Source organism: Lepidochelys olivacea, assembly GCF_965140295.1.
Source record: "Lepidochelys olivacea isolate rLepOli2 genome assembly, chromosome: 2".
In the NCBI taxonomy this organism is placed as follows: domain Eukaryota; kingdom Metazoa; phylum Chordata; order Testudines; family Cheloniidae; genus Lepidochelys; species Lepidochelys olivacea.
In genome coordinates, this window is record NC_140412.1 from 61008247 (window position 1) to 61028028 (window position 19782).

General features: G+C 39.3%; 1 long non-coding RNA gene across 2 annotated transcripts; it reads right to left on the reverse strand.

Moving 5' to 3' along the window:
• Window positions 1-785: 785 nt before the first annotated feature.
• On the reverse strand, window positions 786-17987 carry LOC311515458. 2 transcript variants are annotated; one of them, XR_014710140.1, is made up of 3 exons: window positions 13027-13384; window positions 11860-11982; window positions 786-903 (listed from the first exon to the last, which is right to left on the reverse strand). It is a non-coding gene; the product is annotated as an uncharacterized lncRNA (long non-coding RNA). The 2 variants fall into 2 exon arrangements; XR_014710141.1 differs by lacking the exon at window positions 786-903 and adding an exon at window positions 17183-17987 and having other exon boundaries at window positions 11805-11982; window positions 13027-13087.
• Window positions 17988-19782: the final 1795 nt, after the last annotated feature.

Below are 19782 nucleotides of genomic sequence, written 5' to 3' on the forward strand. Positions count from 1 at the left end.
TTTGAATGGCTGTGTCCTCTTAATTCTGTAATCTGGGATGCCTTTTACATTGCTTTGCTGTGAGAACAACCACTCCTGGTCTGCTTACAAACAGCCTCCATCATGTAAATTACTGCCAGCTATACTGTGTGAGTGCCACTCTTGAATTATGCTGCAGCCACTATTGAATTACACTTCAGAGCAACAACAGCAAATTCCTAGTCCCAGACTCTCCCCCAGAAATGTGTGATTTGTACTGCCCAGCCATCTTCTGGACAACACAAGCTCATATAAAATCTCTTAGTTTATTAATAGCAAATCATATGCATAAATACTGTTATCTCAAATGGAGTTTCCCAAACACTTCAGTGCAAGCACACTGGTTTAGATAAAACATTAGAACAACTTTACAAACTACAGAAAGATAGATTTTAAGTGATTAAAAGTAATGAGGCATAAAAGTCAGAATTAGTTACAAGAAAATAGAAGTAAATTGCAACTAATGCCCAATTCAAAGCAAAACACCACATGTTTTAGCAGTCTTCCTGGCTGAATCTTTCAATTTGGATCTCTCCCCCAGTCCAAAGCTGTTTCCTTTGTTCTTCAGGTGTTGTAGATGCCGTGGGTAGAGAGAAAGGCAGAATCACTTGGAGCATCTGCTCCCCATTTTTATACTTTTCCCCCTTCTTTGAGAATCATCTCCAGCTGGGGTTTAGAAGACAGAAAGTCTGGGTGGATGGGAACCCCAAGCTGTTTCTTTGTCAAAGTGTAAATGTTTACTCACATCTTCTTTCCTGCCAAAGAATGGCCACTTAAACCAGGTGATGATCCATTTGATTTTGCTGATGCTTGGCTGAGGCATTCGCTAGCCTTTTCTTTCTGGGGAACTGGTGTGTGGCTGCTCCCTCCAGACTTGGAACACATCTAGTAATAATATACAGAGAAACCTTATAACTTTATGTGCATTGTTGCCACCACTTATTTTACCAGGACAATAACAACATAGCATGTTATGAGTTTTCAGATGATACCTCACAAGGCAAACTTTGTACAAGATTTATCATAGTCCTGTAAAAGAGATGAACATGGGGGTACAGTCTGTCACAGGAGACTGCTCTGGTAGGTGTTCTCAGAGCACGTCTACTGAATCAGGCCTCTTGGGCAAGTTAGGTGGCAAGGCAACACCTGTCTTCCCCTGGTTCATGAAGGGCTTTGGGGCTTAAGCAGGAGATAGACTCTAGATGGAGGCAGCAAGGAGCATGCCCAAAAGCAGAAATGTAGGAACCTAGGGATTTTTTTCTTTGAAAAACTTAGCTGCCAAGTGAGTTTAGGCACCTAAAGTGTTCTGTTGGAATTTTGTGGACTGAAGCAGGTGACTTAGGTACCTAGAAATAGGACTTAGGTGCCTAAAGCTGGGTTTAGGAGCTTTGTGGATTCCACTCCTTGTCCTCAGATAGCTGGAGCTTTTTCCAATTGCTCATAATATTTGAGGAGTGATGTGAAAGTAGAGAAAGTCCTTGAGACAGTCAAACCTATGTCCATTAAAATCTTTGAAGAAGAGTACCAGGATCTTGGACTGTATTGGTTTGGACATGGTTAGCAGTGTTAAAGCTATATACCAACACACACCTGATTCTTCCTGAGGGGGCAGTATTTGGTTAGGGATTCTTCCCCTGTAGGGGCTGTGCCTCTTAGGAAATGCTGGGCACAGGGCAATTCTATCCTGACTGATTTGCTTATTTGGAAAGAGAGATTGATATTTCTGCCACCTAACTATCTGCGGTTTTAAATTCCTGCTACCATTTCATTTTATTGAAGTTGCAGCTTATTGCCCTAACATCAACTGTCTCTCACTGGCAATAGAGAACGTAGCATGCTTAACATGATCTGCCTCACAATAAGAATATGCCTCATACAGTTAGCAAAAAGGTAATTGAATTTATCTTCTATCTCAAAATAGGGGGAAAAGCTTGGTTTATAATTAGTGACTTGACATCCTTAATAAATTTTTAAAATTAATTTTAACTGATTAATTTTCAAGCTCTTGATAAAACAATTTACATTTCATAAAGTGCATTGTCCTAAACAAAATACTATCTTCTGTAATAAAACTGAAAGGATTTGGACACTAGGTTACTTATGTGCTTGATTTCCTGTGTGTCTGAATTATTAATAAGAGATGTAGGGAGTTGTTTTGTTGCGAATTTTTTCATGCAAATAGAGAAATATATTGTTTACTTCATAAAAATACTTCAGATTTAATCCTGCTCTTAGATAGAGATTCCTATCTGGTCATTTTAAATTTCTGTCCATCAACTATTTAGTTCAAAACTCTAAGTACAGAAAATAATTAGAATTATCAACCACATAAAAAGGTATTAAAGCAAGAAAAGTTAGGCCTCAAGCATGGAAGTACTTACTCAAGTTTAAATCAAAAGGACTATAGACACGGATAAAGTTAAGCACACGTGTAAATGTTTCAAAGATCAAGGCCTTAGAGTGGCAATAACTATTGACTGACTCTCTTTAACTCTGTTTGCAGTGTATTTGTATGAACAAATTGGATTGTGGCTGTTCTGTTATAACTGGGTTTATGGAATGGATTTTGAATTGTTCGGTCTATAGACTTTTTTATGCCAAGTGTAGATAGGAGTTGTACACTATTTCAAATGCATTTAGAATTATATTGAAATTTTTTCCCCTGATCCATTATAGTCAGTCAGCATAGGGAATGTTTTCCTTGCACCTTATCTTTAGTACAGGAGTTCTCAAACTGGGGTTCGGGACCCCTCAGGGTGTCACCAGATTACATGGGGAAATTGTAAGCTGTCAGCCTCCACCCCAAGCCCCGCTTTGCCGCCCGCATTTATAATGGTGTTAAATATATAAAAAAATGTTTTTAATTTATAAGGGGGGGTCATACTCAGAGGCTTGCTATGTGAAAGGGGTCACCAGTACAAAAGTTTAAGGACCACTGCTTTAGAATCGGAGATAACTGAGAGATAAGCATTATTAAACAAGTTAGAGAAAGAAGGGCTCTGATATGAACAGTACTGCATTATCAGATATATTTATATTTAATTTACATTTACAATTAATTTACTGTAAGCAGTGTCAGGATGAGCTCCACCCTGACATCTGGTGGTGAGGTGTAGCAAGTTGTGGAAAAGAACTTCAGGGGCTGATCTCATTTGCATAGGCACACCCACCCTGCCTAGAATGAGGCCATAGCTGCCCAAATGGTCACTTTGGCTGCTGTGGGATCCCCAGTGTCTCTGTTATTGGGGCAGGAAGAATAAATTGTTATTACCCTGATTATGGGAACTGTGCTTGGAACTGTACTTGGCCTTTTGTTATGATGGAGGGACTCACCATCAACTAAGTAGCACTCGCTAGGCAAGGGTCATGGGTTCCAAAACTCTGTGAATGGAGAGAGGCTGGGGACAAGTATTAATACTTGGTAGCATGGGTCCCTTGGTTAGGGCTTTACATGCTAATTGTACTGCCTCCTCTCTCTCTCTACTGTGGAATATCAGAGCTAATTTTGATTTCATTAGAAATCTAGTTACAGGCTGCTGAGCTCACTTTGGGCTGATAGTGCACCAGCACTGAGGCTCCCCTACTACAAGCTGAATTCACGTTAGAGCTGAAATCACTGAGTGTTGTGTTAAGTACTGGGGGAGCCTGAAGATATATTGTGGAGCAGTTTGCGGGATGGCTGGAGTGCCTTGTGGACAGGCTGGTGGAGCAGTTCATAGGATGGCGGGAGCGGCTGGTGGGACGCGGAGGAGTTCATGGGACGGCAGGAGCTGCATGTGGGCCACGGAGCTGAGCGAAGCAGTTCGTGGGGTGGCTGGCGGAGCGAAGCGAAAGCCTATGGAGCTGTGGGGTGGTCAGCTTCAGATCATGTAAGGTGCCTCTTACCTCCGCCCCCATCTCCACCCACGTTGGGAGGTAAAGCTCTGTAGATAAACTTTTGAACTCTGGGGCTGCCCTGACCAGGGACAGAGACTTTTGGGTCATTGGACTTTTGGTGATTTGGGGTTGCTGAACTCAAGAACCAAAGGGAAAAGGGCATGCCCCAATTTGCTTGGGGTGGGTTTTTTTGCTCATGGGTTGTGTTATGAATCCTGTTGGTGGTGTTTCCCCAACATAATGCCACATTGTTTCTCTCTGTTATTAAAAGGCTTTTTGCTACACTCAGACTATGTGCTTGCGAGAGGGGAAGTATTGCCTCTTGGAGGCGCCCAGCGGGGGTGGTATATATTTGTCCTAGGTCACTGGGTGGGGGCTCGAGTCGGTTTGCATTGTGCTATTGGAATGGATCCCCTAGATATTGAACCCGGCCCTTGTTGCTGCCAATTCTGACGGGCAGAAGGGTTACATTACATTTGTTTGGCTTTTGGTAGTGATAAAGCTAATGGTAAAGGTGAGAAATAGCTGAAGAAAGGAGTAGGGGATACTCATGAAGGTGAATGAATACACAAGACTTTTTTTATGACAAATGCAAAATGTGAAGCGGCATTTAAGGAAGCACAGAGAAACAAATGATGGCATAAGCTTGGAAGAGGAAACAATAAGAGTGACTGGTTAACTTTAAGGAGAACGGTGGGAACAAGTGAAGTGGAATCTTGCTGAACAGATTAAGGCACTGAAGGAAATGGAAAGGATTTCAGACCAGAAAGAAGAGAAGAACTGAGCTTATTAGAAGATGATTGTCAGAGGCACTTATCGCATGCTGCACTGTCAGTTTGTCAACATGACAGGGAAAATAGATAAGGGATGTGTTTACCTGGGGCTGTGTTTAAAAGCAATGAGAAAAGGAAAGGTAAGCCAAGGAAGGGATGTGGATTTCATCTAGTGGACCCAGTCTTGCTCCCTGAAGTCAGTGGGAGCAGGATGAGGTACATATCTACATATAAATGGCAAAAGGAAAAAGAAGGACCCGAGACTCTGAAGAAAGGTTTAAGAAACTCCTGTATGTGTTGGAAAATAGAAATAAACTGATGCCAGATTTGTTGCTGGATAAGATAAAAGGCTATTGCACTGAGCTGGATTATGGGGCTAAAATAAATGAGGGAATTATTAAGTGGGTCTGTTTGAGGTGGAGGAAGTATGCTGTGGGAGAAGGAGTATTCCACATATTAACTGCATCTCTATATAAGTCAGTTGCTAATACTGAGCCTTAAGTAATATTTATTAGATGATATGCATTAGTGATTCGCAAGCCTCAGAAGGTTTAGCAGTTTAGTTTGAATAGTCATCCACAAGTCCAAGGTCAATTGGGTTAAAAAAAAAAAAAAGCCCCTCCACAGCAACCAGCCCTCAGGACTGTTAAAGACTCTGTACCACCTTGTTCCACTTCCCCATATAAACTACACCAGATAAACTTTCCCCTTGCACTCCTTACTCACTCAATATGTTTTAGTTTAGAGAAAGGGATGAGGGTTTAAATTAGGTTTTTATATTCAAGAACTACTTTGCTTATTTCTAACTGGAATGGTATGTCTGAAAGTGCAACATATGAGCGAAAAAAGAGAGAGAAGTAAGGGCAAGTTGCCAAGATTTTTGTCTTCAGTGTCCACTCTCCTCACACAGAACAATCTGCCTGAGCACTTTCAGTGATCTCAGCACTTTTAATCAGATCCCTCCCTTTTATCATCCCACTTGAGGTCCCAAACATTGACTATTCAGTTCGTCAGGAATACCTCCTGCAGGAAACTAGTCTTTCTTTCTGGTACAAATCTTAACTCTAATGGCTCTTTTCTCATATCTAATTAAGGTTTTATGTCTTCCTTTTACTATTTCCACTGCAATACACTTTCCCTCTTCTTCTATTTTCTCACACTTAGCTTTCTTGTTTACAGGATAGTCTTTAGGGCCCCCCTATACCCTTAATCTCTCTTCCCCAAATGCCAAGCAGTATACACAGAAGCCACAATTCCATACAGAAATTAGGGAATGTCCCACATATTTGGAGCCCCTTGTAGCTATCTCATCTTTAGATATTACTTCTGAGCACAATTAACAATTCTATACCTCAGGTCCTTCTATCTGACCATATTCACTTATCTCCTGGCTCTTCCATAAATTTCTGTTATTGAATGCTTTAAAGATGGAAGCAATCCTCCCCACTATAAAGTTCTCATCTCCCAGGGGCCTCAATAATTACTTTTACCTCATATACAAACTTGGGTCCTAAGACTGGAATTCTTATTCTTTTTACTCCAGGCTTTGTTTGTTTTGCCTTTCCAGTCTTCTTTGTCTGCATACAGTAACGGCCTTTCCCTGCCACTGGAACATTGCTAATAAATGTATCTTGCTTAGGGACACAAATCTGATATCGACTCACTTTTTACTTGGGCAAACTCCCTCTCGCTTCAGTAGGAGTTTGCCTGGCTGAAGCTAAGTAAAAAGTGAGTAGCTCAAAATTTCATCCTTTGACTCCACCTGTGCTGAAATTGTTGTTCATGTCTTGATCTTGTGCTAGCATAGTAACTCCTCTTGTTACAGTCTAATTCCTCAAATGCTTACTTTCAGGGTTTTAATAAGTTTGTTGCCACACTGCAATCACCGAGGGAAGCAGGACCATACCACAGATGTCCTTCATGATCATCTTCAGTTTCCATTTTATCCCTGAATCCAGTTCAAAACTGTTTCATTAATTTACAAAACTCTATGGGCCCTCTTATTTCTCTCTCTCATCCTCCTGGCAACAAACTTCCCTCCCCCGCCACTGCACTTGTCCTCTCTATTCTCTTTCCCACATTGTCCATGGAGGAAGGTTGATTAAACTGCCCCACTTATCTGGAACCTTTTAACAAATTATTAAATGTTCATTTTGAGTCACTTCTTTTGAAGTATCATCACTAAACTTTAGTTTCTTGTTAGTTTACAGATTGTCCCATTATGCAATACAGCAAGGACGCCATGTATAACATATTTTCTTTATTGTTTTATGGTGATCTAAATTGGTGAGCTCTTTTCTACTGAGTCCCATGTCAACAGAAACTCAGTTAGGGTAAGCGAACTGGTGTAAGCGAACAAGATACTATATAGCTTCTCACAACAAAATTCACTCTGAGGAATAAAGATAAATATGGCAATAATGGTTTGTTCTGTGGGTCTGGTCAGATTCCTAAATTGACAATCAGCACCTCTGTATTTGGAGTACCTCATTCCACTCAGACAGGGTCTTAAGCAGATATTATGCAGTTCTCAAGCTCGTGAGTGTTTGGGCATCCTCTCCAAATTTCCAGTATGAATGAAAATATACATAATACAGTACTTCAAAGCCCTCCCGCCTACCAGCTGGAGAGTGGCCATGTCCTTGGGTTTGCCAGGTAGTATTTTTAAGCTAAAAAAAAAGAGTCCTATGGAGAAAAGGTAGCAGAAGGAGATATTAAAAGAATACACTTTCCTTAAAAAAAAAGAAAGTACAGCACAGAATGTAATTTGGTTTCTATGCAAATAAAATGAACATGAAAAACAACAACAGAAATGCAAAGAGATTCAACTTGTTTAAAAAGAAATGTAATGTAATTGAGTATAGGTACTAGTTAAATCAGGAAATGGACTTTAACTGTAGTTTTCTTTATGAGGAGATAAAGTAATTAGGAGGATGTTGAAAGGAAAGGTTATATACATCAAAATTACTGTGGTAAGAAATGTACTTTTTACAAAATCCTTCCCTTAGATGATCCTGCCCTTATTTCTGCAGGGTATGATGGGAGAGAATAGTGTTAAAGAAGCAGCATGAGCCAAAGGACCACACTGGAGGCAGCTTGCACCCACAATGGCTCGGAATGGCGGGGAAAGGCATGGTTGCATGCATCTTAATACTGTTCCAAAATGAAACAATGTGTTAGTGTATGCAATATATGCAGTGCTTGAGAAACTGACTAAAACCCCAATCTTGTAAGGAGCTCTATGACAGCAGACCCCTGCACTCACACAGAGCTCCCAATGAAGTCAAGGGGTCTATGAAGGCAAAGGGGTTCACCCACACAGAGTTCCTTGCAAGATAGGGGCATAAGTTTCTAACTGTCAAGTCATGGCCTCTTGGGCCCTGGCAGATACAAAAGCAGGGCTGTTTTTCTTGTCATCAACTACTACATTGCAATACCACCCAGCCACTGCACAGATGCACTAGAGAAGCAAGATGTTCCTTGGACTGTTTTGCCCCCTAGCAGATCTGTGCAACACACAGTAGGATTTGGTCTACACAGGGTAGAAATCTTCTCACCAGAAATGACAGAAAGTTAGTGTTTGGTCCAGTATTTACAGAAAGTTAATGTTGATCTCTCCAGTGAGAAGAGAAAGCAAACTTGTAGCTGTGTCTGGAGATAAAAAAGGCCTGTAAAAATTCTAATAAAAATAATAAATAAATAAATAAATAAAAAATAAATAAAAATTCTAGCACAACCAAAAAATGTGTATACAATTCTGGCAGCACTGTAGAACTGTGAATATCAGCTGTGTTTTGTTAAATAACTTGTTGAACAATAAGTAAGATCAGAGGCCATTCTGGATGTTGTCCAAGGCAGGAGACCTAGCAGAACAAGTAAGATATGAGCTGATGGAATCTTAAAAATGATTAATCATAATAAATCTGATTTAAGATTGCTATAAAGATGTGTTCAGAATGGATGGCATAAAAGAGTATTGGGAGTGGTTTTTAAGGAAATATGACAAACTGATACACTCATTGAGCAAATTCCTTGATAAGGATGCTGTAACTACAACAGGCTGTAATCTCACCAAAGTGTTCTGGCAATAATCATAAAGAATTTGTGAGTGGTTTGCTATGAATAGAATGAAAATGTGAAATTATAGCTTTAATCTGTACCTTTTCAGAATGGATGATTTAACATAATAATTAAAAATATTAAACCCCTCATCTGTCACTGGTCTAGCCTCTTTCTCCTTCACCTCATTTCTAGTCTCTCAGAATGGCAGGTTTGTTTTTTAAAACACTCTACATTACAGTCACAGCCTATAAAAAACTTACCAATTGTACATAAAACTTAAATCAATACTGTTGACCCTCTGGCCCACGTCTTTAGCCAATAATGGGAGCATTTCAGGATTGTGTCCTTTAGGAGGAGAAATTAGTTACACAAATTGTATATGTTCTTTCACGTTATCTTGTTTATTTGCAAAGAATGTATAACAAAGTCCTGTTTCCCTGAACACAGTAAAAACAAACATCAGCAGGCAGTTTCCTTGATCAGAAATCCTCAGGTGTGTTACTTCAATGAGTCCTGTCCCTTTCAACTCTTCTGTAGGCTTTCTGCTGGCATTTTTCTGCCTCTAACACACATAGGCTTTAAAACCAATATCCTAGCCCAAGGGCTTTTAATCAGGGAAACCCCTGATAATCTGCCTACCCCAGCTCTGGCCAGGTCATGTGGCTCAGTGCTTCGGGTGGCGGTTTCCATTTGGCTGTAGCTCTTTTGACTGCATAAAGAGGTTAATTGATCCTTCCACTGAGCCTGAAGGAGGGTGCTTGACACACTCACTGACTTTAAGAAGGTCTATAATTGTCTTTGGATCATGTACACACCTTCCCACTCCCCTGGTGGCAACCATAAGCAGCTCTGAGCACAACAGTATGGTAAATTCATCATCTATGCATTGTGAGTCCCTATAATTACCATGCAAAATACTTTGGCCACTGCTCACACTGAGGTTATCCAACTTGAAATACTTGTTTAATTATCTCAGGTAACTGGCAAGTTTTTAAGTTCCCTCACTGAATAGGATAATTGTATACAGTACTATTTTACAATTATTTTCTAATTAGAATTGAACAATTGTGTTTATTGTTGTACTGTGATCTCTCACAAGCTAACAGGTCTGTTTGGGACAAGTTTGGATGGGAGACTTCTAAGCTGCACAGGGGTGCTGTATCAAGTTGTTAGAGGTTCAGTAAATGGCAGTTTATTGTGAGTCAGTAGTGACCCAAAACAAAATAGTCTAGAAAGCACTTGGCTACTGGAGAGGTTCCCTTTCAAATCAAGGGTAAAACCCACTCTGTAATAATAATGGGTCAAATCCAGAATTCCTTCCTCAACAGAATTTTTCATGAGTAAAAACTTGAGTATTTGGCCAGTGAATAATAAAACCTTTCACTTGGTTGGAGGCTTTAGTCATAGAATCTCATTGAAATGAATGAGAGTACACAGGGAGTAAGTACTACTCAAAATGAGTAAGAGTGGCACAGACACTAGTTAGTGCCATCTTTTTAAGGTAAGTGAACACACTTATACAGGTAGTCCCATTGAATTTAGTGGAACTAACAGAGAGAGTAAACACTCAATCACATGAGTAAGGGCTCCATAATCTAGTCCTAAGTAATTAAGTATTTATGGCACTCCTCATGTGTAGGATATTTAGTCCTTGTGAAATTTCATTGTGGGTAATAATTCTGCCTACTTACATTTTCCCTGAATTTTTAGTTGGAGCCTCAAGTTAAGCAGAGAAATACCCATCTCTAAGGTTTCAGGCTTAGTTACAGGGAAATTCCCTCTCCCCGCTCCCCCAAATATAGCCAAAATAGAACTAAAATCATTTGTACACCACTCTTTAAACAACACAGATTTATAAACAGAGTAGCTTTTCCGTCTCTGGACTCTCCTAGGTCTGATTCAACTCCTAGCTGGCTACTGTTCCCACAAGACAAATCTTTTCTTTTTTTCAAGATTCTGAGGCTAACCATTCAGCTGCCTGTTATTACCTCAGGTTCAGAGGATAAAGCTCATGCTTTCCTGTAGCTACCCTTAGCTCAGGAAGGACTCTTGAAAATGTGGTCCAGAACTACTGGATTTTAACCTCCAAATCACCAGGCAGTTGCACAAAAGGCTAATATTCTGGAGTGTACTAATGGGATGTTGTATGACAGACACAGGAGGTAATTGTCCCACTCTGCTCAGCACTTGTGAGGCCTCAGCTGTAGTTCTGTGTACAATTCTGGGCTCCCCGCTTGAAGAAAGATGTGGACAAATTGGAGAGAGTTCAGAGGAGAGTAACAAAATTGATAAAAGGTTTAGAAAACCTGACTTATGAGGAAAGGTTAAAAAAACCTGGCATGTTTAGTCTTGAGAAAAGAAGACAGAGGGGACCTGGTTGTCTTCAAATATGTAAAGGGCTGTTATAAAGAGGTTGGTGATGAGTTGTTTTCCCTGTCCACTGAACGTAGGGCAAGAAGTAATGGGCTTAATCTGCAGCAAGGGAGATTTAGGTTAGACATCAGGAAAAAACTTTAACTGTAAGAATAGTAAAACTCTGGATTAGGGTTCCCAGGGAAGTTGTGGAATCTCCATCATTTGAAGTTTTTAAGAACAGGCTGGATGAACACTTGTCAGGGATGGTATAGGTTTACTTGGTTCTGCCTTAGTACAATGGGCTGGACTTGATGAGTTCTCGAGATCCCTTCCAGCCCTACAATTCTATGATTCTTTCATTCTGTGCTACTCAGTGGTTTAGTAGCACCTTCCAAGCATCTCTGAGTTAAGACACACAAACCATTTGTAGAGAGAAGGAGTGGAGTGATTTTCTTTGCTACCATAAAGGAGAGAAACTTTTTTAAAAAATGAAAGCTTAGGAGGTGGATTCTAGAGCACAATTCAGTAGGAGAGAGAGTACAGTCTGTATCAAATTATATGGCTGAAGAACTTCAGAAAACTTAGGACCCTGATAAAAAGCATCCATTACAAACTCATTTTTAAACTATCATGTATGGCCCCTCTGAATTAAATAACTTTTGAGGCTGCAGCCAGGGTACAAAATTTTGAATGACAACCTTTAATATGAGAAATCCAGCATCTCTATGTTCATTCATAAGGAAAACATTTCAACCCCAGGTACAAAATGATCCACCTGCCGTAGTCCTTCTCTCCCAAAGTGATTGTTAATGTCTTCATCACATTTCTCTTGGTTGCAGAAAAATTAGTTATTTAGGTTTCCCCTAAAGATGCATCTCATTGTTGTCTCACTCTATTCCTGTAAGGAAAGAAAGGAGAAGAAATTTCAGTACAGGTGGAAGCTGGACTTTAATTTTTCTAGAATTAAAGCTGTATTCAATGAACAGCAGTCAATAATAGTGGCTCCCTCTTCTATACATTTTCAATATATTAAGATTGCCTCTACTTACTGAAGGTCACTCATAAAAAGATTTCTTTCTAAGTAGTTTCCTATAACAGCATTTCACTATCTATTGTTCTTTCAGAAATAAGATACAGAGTCCCCTTGGATAAATTAGTGGCTGTGTCCAATGATGAGAAAATTGAAAGGGCTACACAATTCTCAAAGCAAACCCCCAGAAGCATTGAAAATGAACAGCCAAAATTGTGCTTTTCTTTCTGTACCCAAAACTCCAGGGGAGTTTGTGATGCACAAAAAATGCAATATTAAAGCACTGTCTGTTTACAGTTCCTTGATTTATTTGCTTTTTGAAAGATCTGAACAAAGTCATTGAGAAATAAGTGATTATCAAGGAGTTTTGTGATACGTTGTCAGGGTGTATTCTGCAGAAATGATGGATTTGATGTATAGTCAAACATACTTCAATAAAGAAATCCTTTCTGTCTTGTATCATCTTATTGTAGAATCTTAGTAAAATGCAATGGGGAACAGCTCTCTTGTCAAGGTGGTTTCTGCATTTGTTTTTATATAATGAATTAGGAACCTCCTAAGCAATTAAATAATGGAACAATTTCCTGTGTCATGAGAATGTCCAAAATATATTTCTCCCAGAAAAATTAGATTTAAAATGATGACACAAGTGCTATACCTTTAAAAAAAGCCTAAAATTAGATTTTCTGATGGGAAACTCTCTTCTACTATAACCCATGCCCTGTTGGTGCTCAAATGGTCTCCTGATCCTAGAAGATCCTTCCCTGCATTGGAAACTAGGCAGACAGGGACATTGGGTCTCCCTACTAGTTCCCCAAAACACAGAATTATTCCACTTGCCATTCCCCCAACACAGTAGAAACTCTGAAACATGTTTCCTTCTCTAATAGATAGCATGAAAGGAAATCTCACCAGAAATGTCCTCAACAGTCACAGCACTGCAGTGAACAACCATTTATGGTCAACATACTTTCTGAACAATCAAACACAAAATGCCAGTAAATAGACCTTCATCATAACTTTGACATAATTGACTCAGGCCAGCTTATAATTGGTCTGTAGGGTCATAACCTCCTTATCCCAGCAAATTTCAATTAAAATATCACTTCCTTTCTTGTAGCCGTACTTCTGCAGCTAGGGCCTACTCCAAAGCTCTCTGAAGTCAATGAGAACCTTTGGCTTAGGGAGTTTTGGAGGCACTTGGGAAAAGAAGGTTCAGCACGCTCAGCGCACAAAGGCATTCTAAATAATGAATACATTGATGCAGAACTTTGCTTGAGTTGCTGTGTGCATAGATTGAATACAGAAATATTACTGAACATATTTTCCATAAACTCTCCCATGTACTAGCTCATTAGGCAGTAGATAGTGAGGCAGAAATAATTTCAATAACTGGATCTACAAATTGTATAACTTTTCTTTGAGTGCTTTAGAAAAAGTATCAGCCTGGCAGCTAGCCTGAAGAATATTGACATGGGCTTGAACTGACCTGATTGAGCTCTTCTTACAGGATTTGTCTACAAAATAGTCCTGAAATAATGAAATGAAATAATGTGCCTTTAAGTCACTGACAATGGTCAGGGGTGGTGCAAAGGTGCACCACCTCAGCTGGAGCTCCTGGGCTTCTGGCAGGTGCTGTTTTTCTAGGAACTCAAGAGGAGCATGGCCCCTGTACCACTCTTTTAAGGATGTATGCCAGCTCCCTTAAATAGATTGTGTATGTAGGGTGTGGATGACATTAATCCACTCCTTCAGCCACGGTGGAGAGGTTAGCACTAGCGTCAGCATCTGTACTCCTGCCTCAGCCAAGCTTAGAGAGATGGCTAAAAGGAGCTGATGAGGGGTGGGGAGGTTGTGATGTGTGGCTATTCCCAATCACCCACGTTCAGAGGAGGGCATGAATGTAGAGGCAGATGACTCCCTACCTCACTCCCTACCTAGCTGTTCACATCAGCTCTTAACACCTAGTAAATGATAACTGCTGCCTTGAAAAGGCTACTGTCTCAATAGAGAAGATGACAAAGGGTAGGAGAAAGGAAATATCTTCACTTTAGTGATGGGGAACTGTGTTGTAGAGAGATTGTGATTTGCCCAAGGTTTTATATAAAGCATGTGACAGAGCTAGGATTTGAACCTTGACTTCCTGAGTACCAATCAAGTGCCTTAGCCACTTTTCCTCTAACTTTTTAAACATCATGGGACAGGCCAGTGGGAATTGCATGCAAAGTTTCTCTATGGATATTACAGCCCTCTAAGAGCTATGCTATAGCAAGAGAATTGAAAAATAGCATTAGCATAACCATGCATGCCACCTTAAACTATCCTTAATGTGATTTAGCTGTATCCATCTCATGACTTGAGATAAATACACATTCATTGGTGTTCTCTTCATGCTTTGGAAGACCAGGTGTTTTGTTTAAATACGGATGGTTTAGACACCTGGGAACTTGTGGCGAGACAAACTGCATCTGAGTCTGGGAATTAGCAATGGGCAAGAGCCAGCCAGTAGTCAGGCGGCGAGCTGAGGCAGTTTCATATTCAAGGGCATTTGGAAATGAAAGGTAGAGGACAGGAAGCTCTGAGTAGAAACCGGGAGCTCTTAACGGCCTTTTTTTTCCAGCAAGAGCTTAAATGTAATTCCTGCACACAAGAACTGGCAGTTTTAAGGGGAGATCTATAGTGCAGAGCCACAGGGAAAACCATCTTTAACTGAGCTAGAAGGGAAATCTAGGATATTGCTTTGACAGTGCCAGCCACCAGGATTTGGTGTTTGTGTTTGTAAGTAAAAATTTGCACAGATTTTAGCATTGAAACAGCAAAAACACAAAGATTGTTTTTTTTTAAAATATGTTTTTAAAACCATATTTCATCTTGTGTTTCTGAGGCAATCACAGTAAATTCCAGCTCATTCGTATGACGTTTTCTGCACAGATTGGTAAAGTTATTCAGCATTACAAGGCCTAAGTGACTTAGATGGCTAAGTCCTGATTTCAAAAGTGATTTAGACACCTAGGAGCCTAAATCTCATTAAGTCAATGCACTTAGGAGCTTAAGTCACTTTTAAAAAATGAAACTTAGGATCCTACATCAGTTAGGTGTTGCATTGCTGAGCAGAGCACCATCTAAGTCATACAGGCCCTTTAAAAATCCAGACCTTAATTTTACTATGGACTAGAACATAGTTCCCTTTCTATTTATGTAGTTTTTAAACTTTTTATTAAGACAAGGTTACAATAAACAATTAACATATTACATCATATTACCTATTCAGGGTGGTTGGGCTAGAGCTCAAAATAGCTTTGTATGCTGGTGTCTTGTGATATTTGCAGGATACAGAAGACTCCTTAACAATTATAGAACAAGTGACTCTGAAATTTGGGTGGTATCAGGCTCCAAAATAAACTACAATAAATCTGAAAATTTAGGAGTTATATTCCTGAAAGGGTCAAAACAAACCATTGTCAGCTGCATTAATTGAAATGGGTCTAGGAATCTTTAAAATATTTAGGAATAAATATTGTGGCGAAAGATAAAAATCTTTTTAAGGCAAATTACCCTCCAGTGTGGAATAAAATAAAAGCTTTGGAAGAATGGAACAAATTTGAAATTTCTTGGCTAGGTTGAGTAGACTCAGTAAACATGCATATCCTCCTCAAGTTGTTATTTTTCTTTCAGTGCATCCCTATTGGTATTCCTGACATGACATTAAAAACATGGCAGGAGGAACTGTGAAAATTCATGTGGCAACATTAAAGTCAAAGGGTGAGTTCTAAAATTCTGTTTAAGTCTACAAAGGGCTAGCTTTCCCTGATTTGGCTTATTCTTTTGAGTAGGATACATAATAATAGGTGATCAACTGGGTTAACAATAGGCCATCCAAATACTGAGTAAAACTAGAACAGGACTGGAACTCAAATATAGCTATTTATAGTAAGGTTGGGTTAAAGAAATTTAGGTCACCAAAAATAAAAAGTCAACCATTCATCCAGACCATCTTACTTTGGACAAATATTCATAATTCCTGTTGTCGAGGCCCTCTCCCTTAGTTACCTTTCAATTTTTAAAAATGTGTTATTTTAGTCATTAATATTAATAATATTCTATTTTAGGGGCTTAGAGAAAAAGATACATTTCATCCATAATTATCTACTAACATGGTCAGTTATGACTGATCCCTTTATTAAAGTTGTTTTAATTTACTTTATTAGTTAATTACCATTTATATTAATACAAAATACTATTCAGAATCAAGCTTATACACAGTTGATATGGGACTCCTAGCTTTTTATTACATGACTATGATTTTTAATACTTGGCTGTATTGATGTATTCACACACCCACACATTTTATAATTAACTTAAGTAGCAAGCAGTAGAGAAGTGGACAACAGAGAATGGACTAAAATAATGATTTTCTAACATTGCTGATGTTCACTGGCATAAACAACTGATACAAACTGCATGAAAATAAATTATCTGTTTTGTCTCTTTTATAGCACTGACAGACTATCAATATTCACAGATTTTGCTTTATGTGCAAAACTTTTTGCACTACTCCGGTGGCTGACTCTGCTTCTGGCTAACCTACGGGCAGAACCTCTGAACATAGAAACAGTTACACTGGATTAGTACAATGCACATTTTTCCTCAGACATGATGGATACCATGAAAGCTTTTTTTCCCTATCTTCATGCCAGAATCCTGTGACTGGGACAGTGTGAGAGTGTCACTTTGATACACAGGTATAAGGAGATTTTCCCCACCCCCTACCCCTCCCCCCGTAGACATCTGGTTTGGCAAATATTTGTGTTGTCTAGAATAAATCTTCCTTAAAAGGTATGGGAGTTGGCTATATGTAGAATGGAACACCGGTAGTGTAGCTAAAACTGTAATTTCACAAAAGGTGAATGAGGTTTCACTCTATTTAAAGCAGAACTGATGTGTTATCAAACCTTGCAACAATCTGACTCTACTTTATATTTCTTCACTTCATGAAGATACTAGACCAACTCTATGGAATGTACTGTATTAAGACAGAATGAAAAACTGAAAATTGCACTTGACTCACCACCTTTGAAATTCACGTGGCACCACTCTAATACCTTCTTCAGTCATGGGTAGAGTTAATTTCCCATGCCTCTTTATTTAGCCCCTCTGATAAGTCTGCCAGAAAGGGTCTCCATCGTAATGATGATGCTTTAATGTGAACATCACTGCACCGGGAACAAGATTTTGGGGGAGAAGAGTAGGGAACTAGACCGTGATCACACATTCAATTCAGAGTCCACAGAATAGACGTAATCTCAGAATGTGATATAGGCCATCATGTGCCAACAATGCCCCTCTGCCATGTACATTAGCCAAACCGGACAGTCTCTATGCAAAAGAATAAATGGACACAAATCTGACATCAGGAATTATAACATTCAAAACCAGTAGGAGAACACTTCAATCTCCCTGGTCACTCAATAACAGACCCAAAAGTGGCAACAACAACAAAACTTCAAAAGCAGACTCCAATGAGAAACTGCAGAACTGGAATTAATTTGCAAACAGGACATCATCAAATTAGGCCTGAATAAAGACTGGGAGTGGATGGATCATTACAAATACTAATTTCGCCCTTCTGTTACTCACACCTTCTTGTCAACTGTTTGAAATGGGCCACCCTCATTACCACTACAAAAAGTGATTTTTCCTCCCTTGGTATTTGACTGTTAATTGAATTGTCTTGTTAGCACTGACCCCCCACTTGGTAAGGCAACTCCCATATTTTCATATACTGTGTATATATACCTGCTACTGTATTTTCCACTCCATGCATCTGATGAAGTGGGTTTTAGCCCACAAAAGCTTATGCCCAAATAAATTTGTTAGTCTCTAAGGTGCCACAAGGACTCCTTGTTTTTTTTTGCTGCTATAGACTAACACGTTTACCACTCTGAAACCTGTCAGAATGTTTGTTATTCACTTTCAACCTGATCCACATGTGAACTAGTGATATAGAGGTGAAACACTCCATATCCCATTTCTTATCCCCTGAATTATCCAGCCCCCACTCTCCCAACCAGTAGAACACCTAGTAGTGTTGCTATCACTTTTCCCTCCATAGATGCAACCTTATCATGTCTTAATATGCTAATATGTTGTGGGACACAAAGTAGCAAGCTACCCAGTTTGAACCATTATCACGTTCAGATTCCCAGCCACAGAGACATTTCTGTCAGTACCCATTGTCACTGCCTCTACTTCGAACTTTATCAATGTCCCTGTGCATAAGCAAGGACATATCTTGGACCTTTTGCTCTTATATGGTTTACAGCCAATGTAAATGTTAAGGATATGACTTAGGGGCAAACTAATAATCTCTATTATTCTTTTTGCAGAACCATCTTTGGACTCATTTAAAGTGGACAATAAAGTGCTTTATAACAATGTACAATATATGTAATTATTCCACTTATATCCTAACTGGTTCAAATTTTCTGTTTCCTAATTTCCTAGCAATTGAGGATATAAAGACTGCAGATAATGAACCAAATCCTGATCCTATTAAACTGAATGATAAATTTCTCCTTGCCATTCATGTGTAACATGATTTGGCCCTATAGGTCTGAGCATTAGTGAAGAGCATTGTACAATAAGTTATTTGGGAACAATTTCAATTGACTTACATGGATATCTTCCTCTCCAGGAACCTCCATCTGTTAGTCTTTTTGTAGATTGAGAGATACTTGGGGCAGAGACCTTGCCTCCTTGTCAGCATGGAAAGCATGAAGCATGTTGTGGATCCCCAGGAGATTTGTAAAGGTACAAAGAGCCATTATGAGCCCAACTCTCATTGAACCATTGGAAATCTCACCCACCCACCCCACTAACAAATAATAAGTGACAACAAACAAGCTATGGAGTCAGATGTGGATAACTGCTTCTCAGCTGTCAGTACTGGCAGTAAAAAAAGAGTCTCGGAATCATGTTTAAAGCATCATATTGTTTGGTTGTTTTTCTGAAGGGCAGAGAAGAGACATATTGATTACTTTTCTTGTTGTACAGAAGTTGTGTTTTTCTTTAACAAAGGTGAAGATCCAGACCATCAGAAAGTCTCTATCCCTTCCTTTCTCTTGTGTGATGAGCATCTAGATGAGGCAATGGAGTCCTGTACTGAGGTTTCAGATTTTAATGCTTTCTTTTAAAGTAAGGCCAGGGAATTAGTCCAGAAATAAAAGCCCACAGTCTGTTCTCTCCATCTCTGGCCCACAAGTGTCCTTCAACCATGTGCCAGTTCTGTACTTATTTCCAAGTATTACTCACACTATTAATTTTTAAGTCTGTGCTGTCATAACTCCAAACCACTTAACCTATTGTAAGCCCACTTCTTAATACAGGATGCATAAAAGCACGATCAAGTTTTCCATTGACTAGTGTCTATTATATTGCTAAAATATTTGATTGTTTCAGATTAACAGTTGTATTGAATTTACACGTTACCATCACTCAGTCTGGTTTCAAACACACTACAACACTGATCAAGATAACAAGCAAATTTGTTTCTGCACATTGATGATGGTATGTCATTGACTTTTGTGGTGCTGGGCAGAACTGTATTTGACGCAGTTAATCACATTGAGTTGTTTGCAATCATGTATTGGTTTGATAAGACCTACTGTA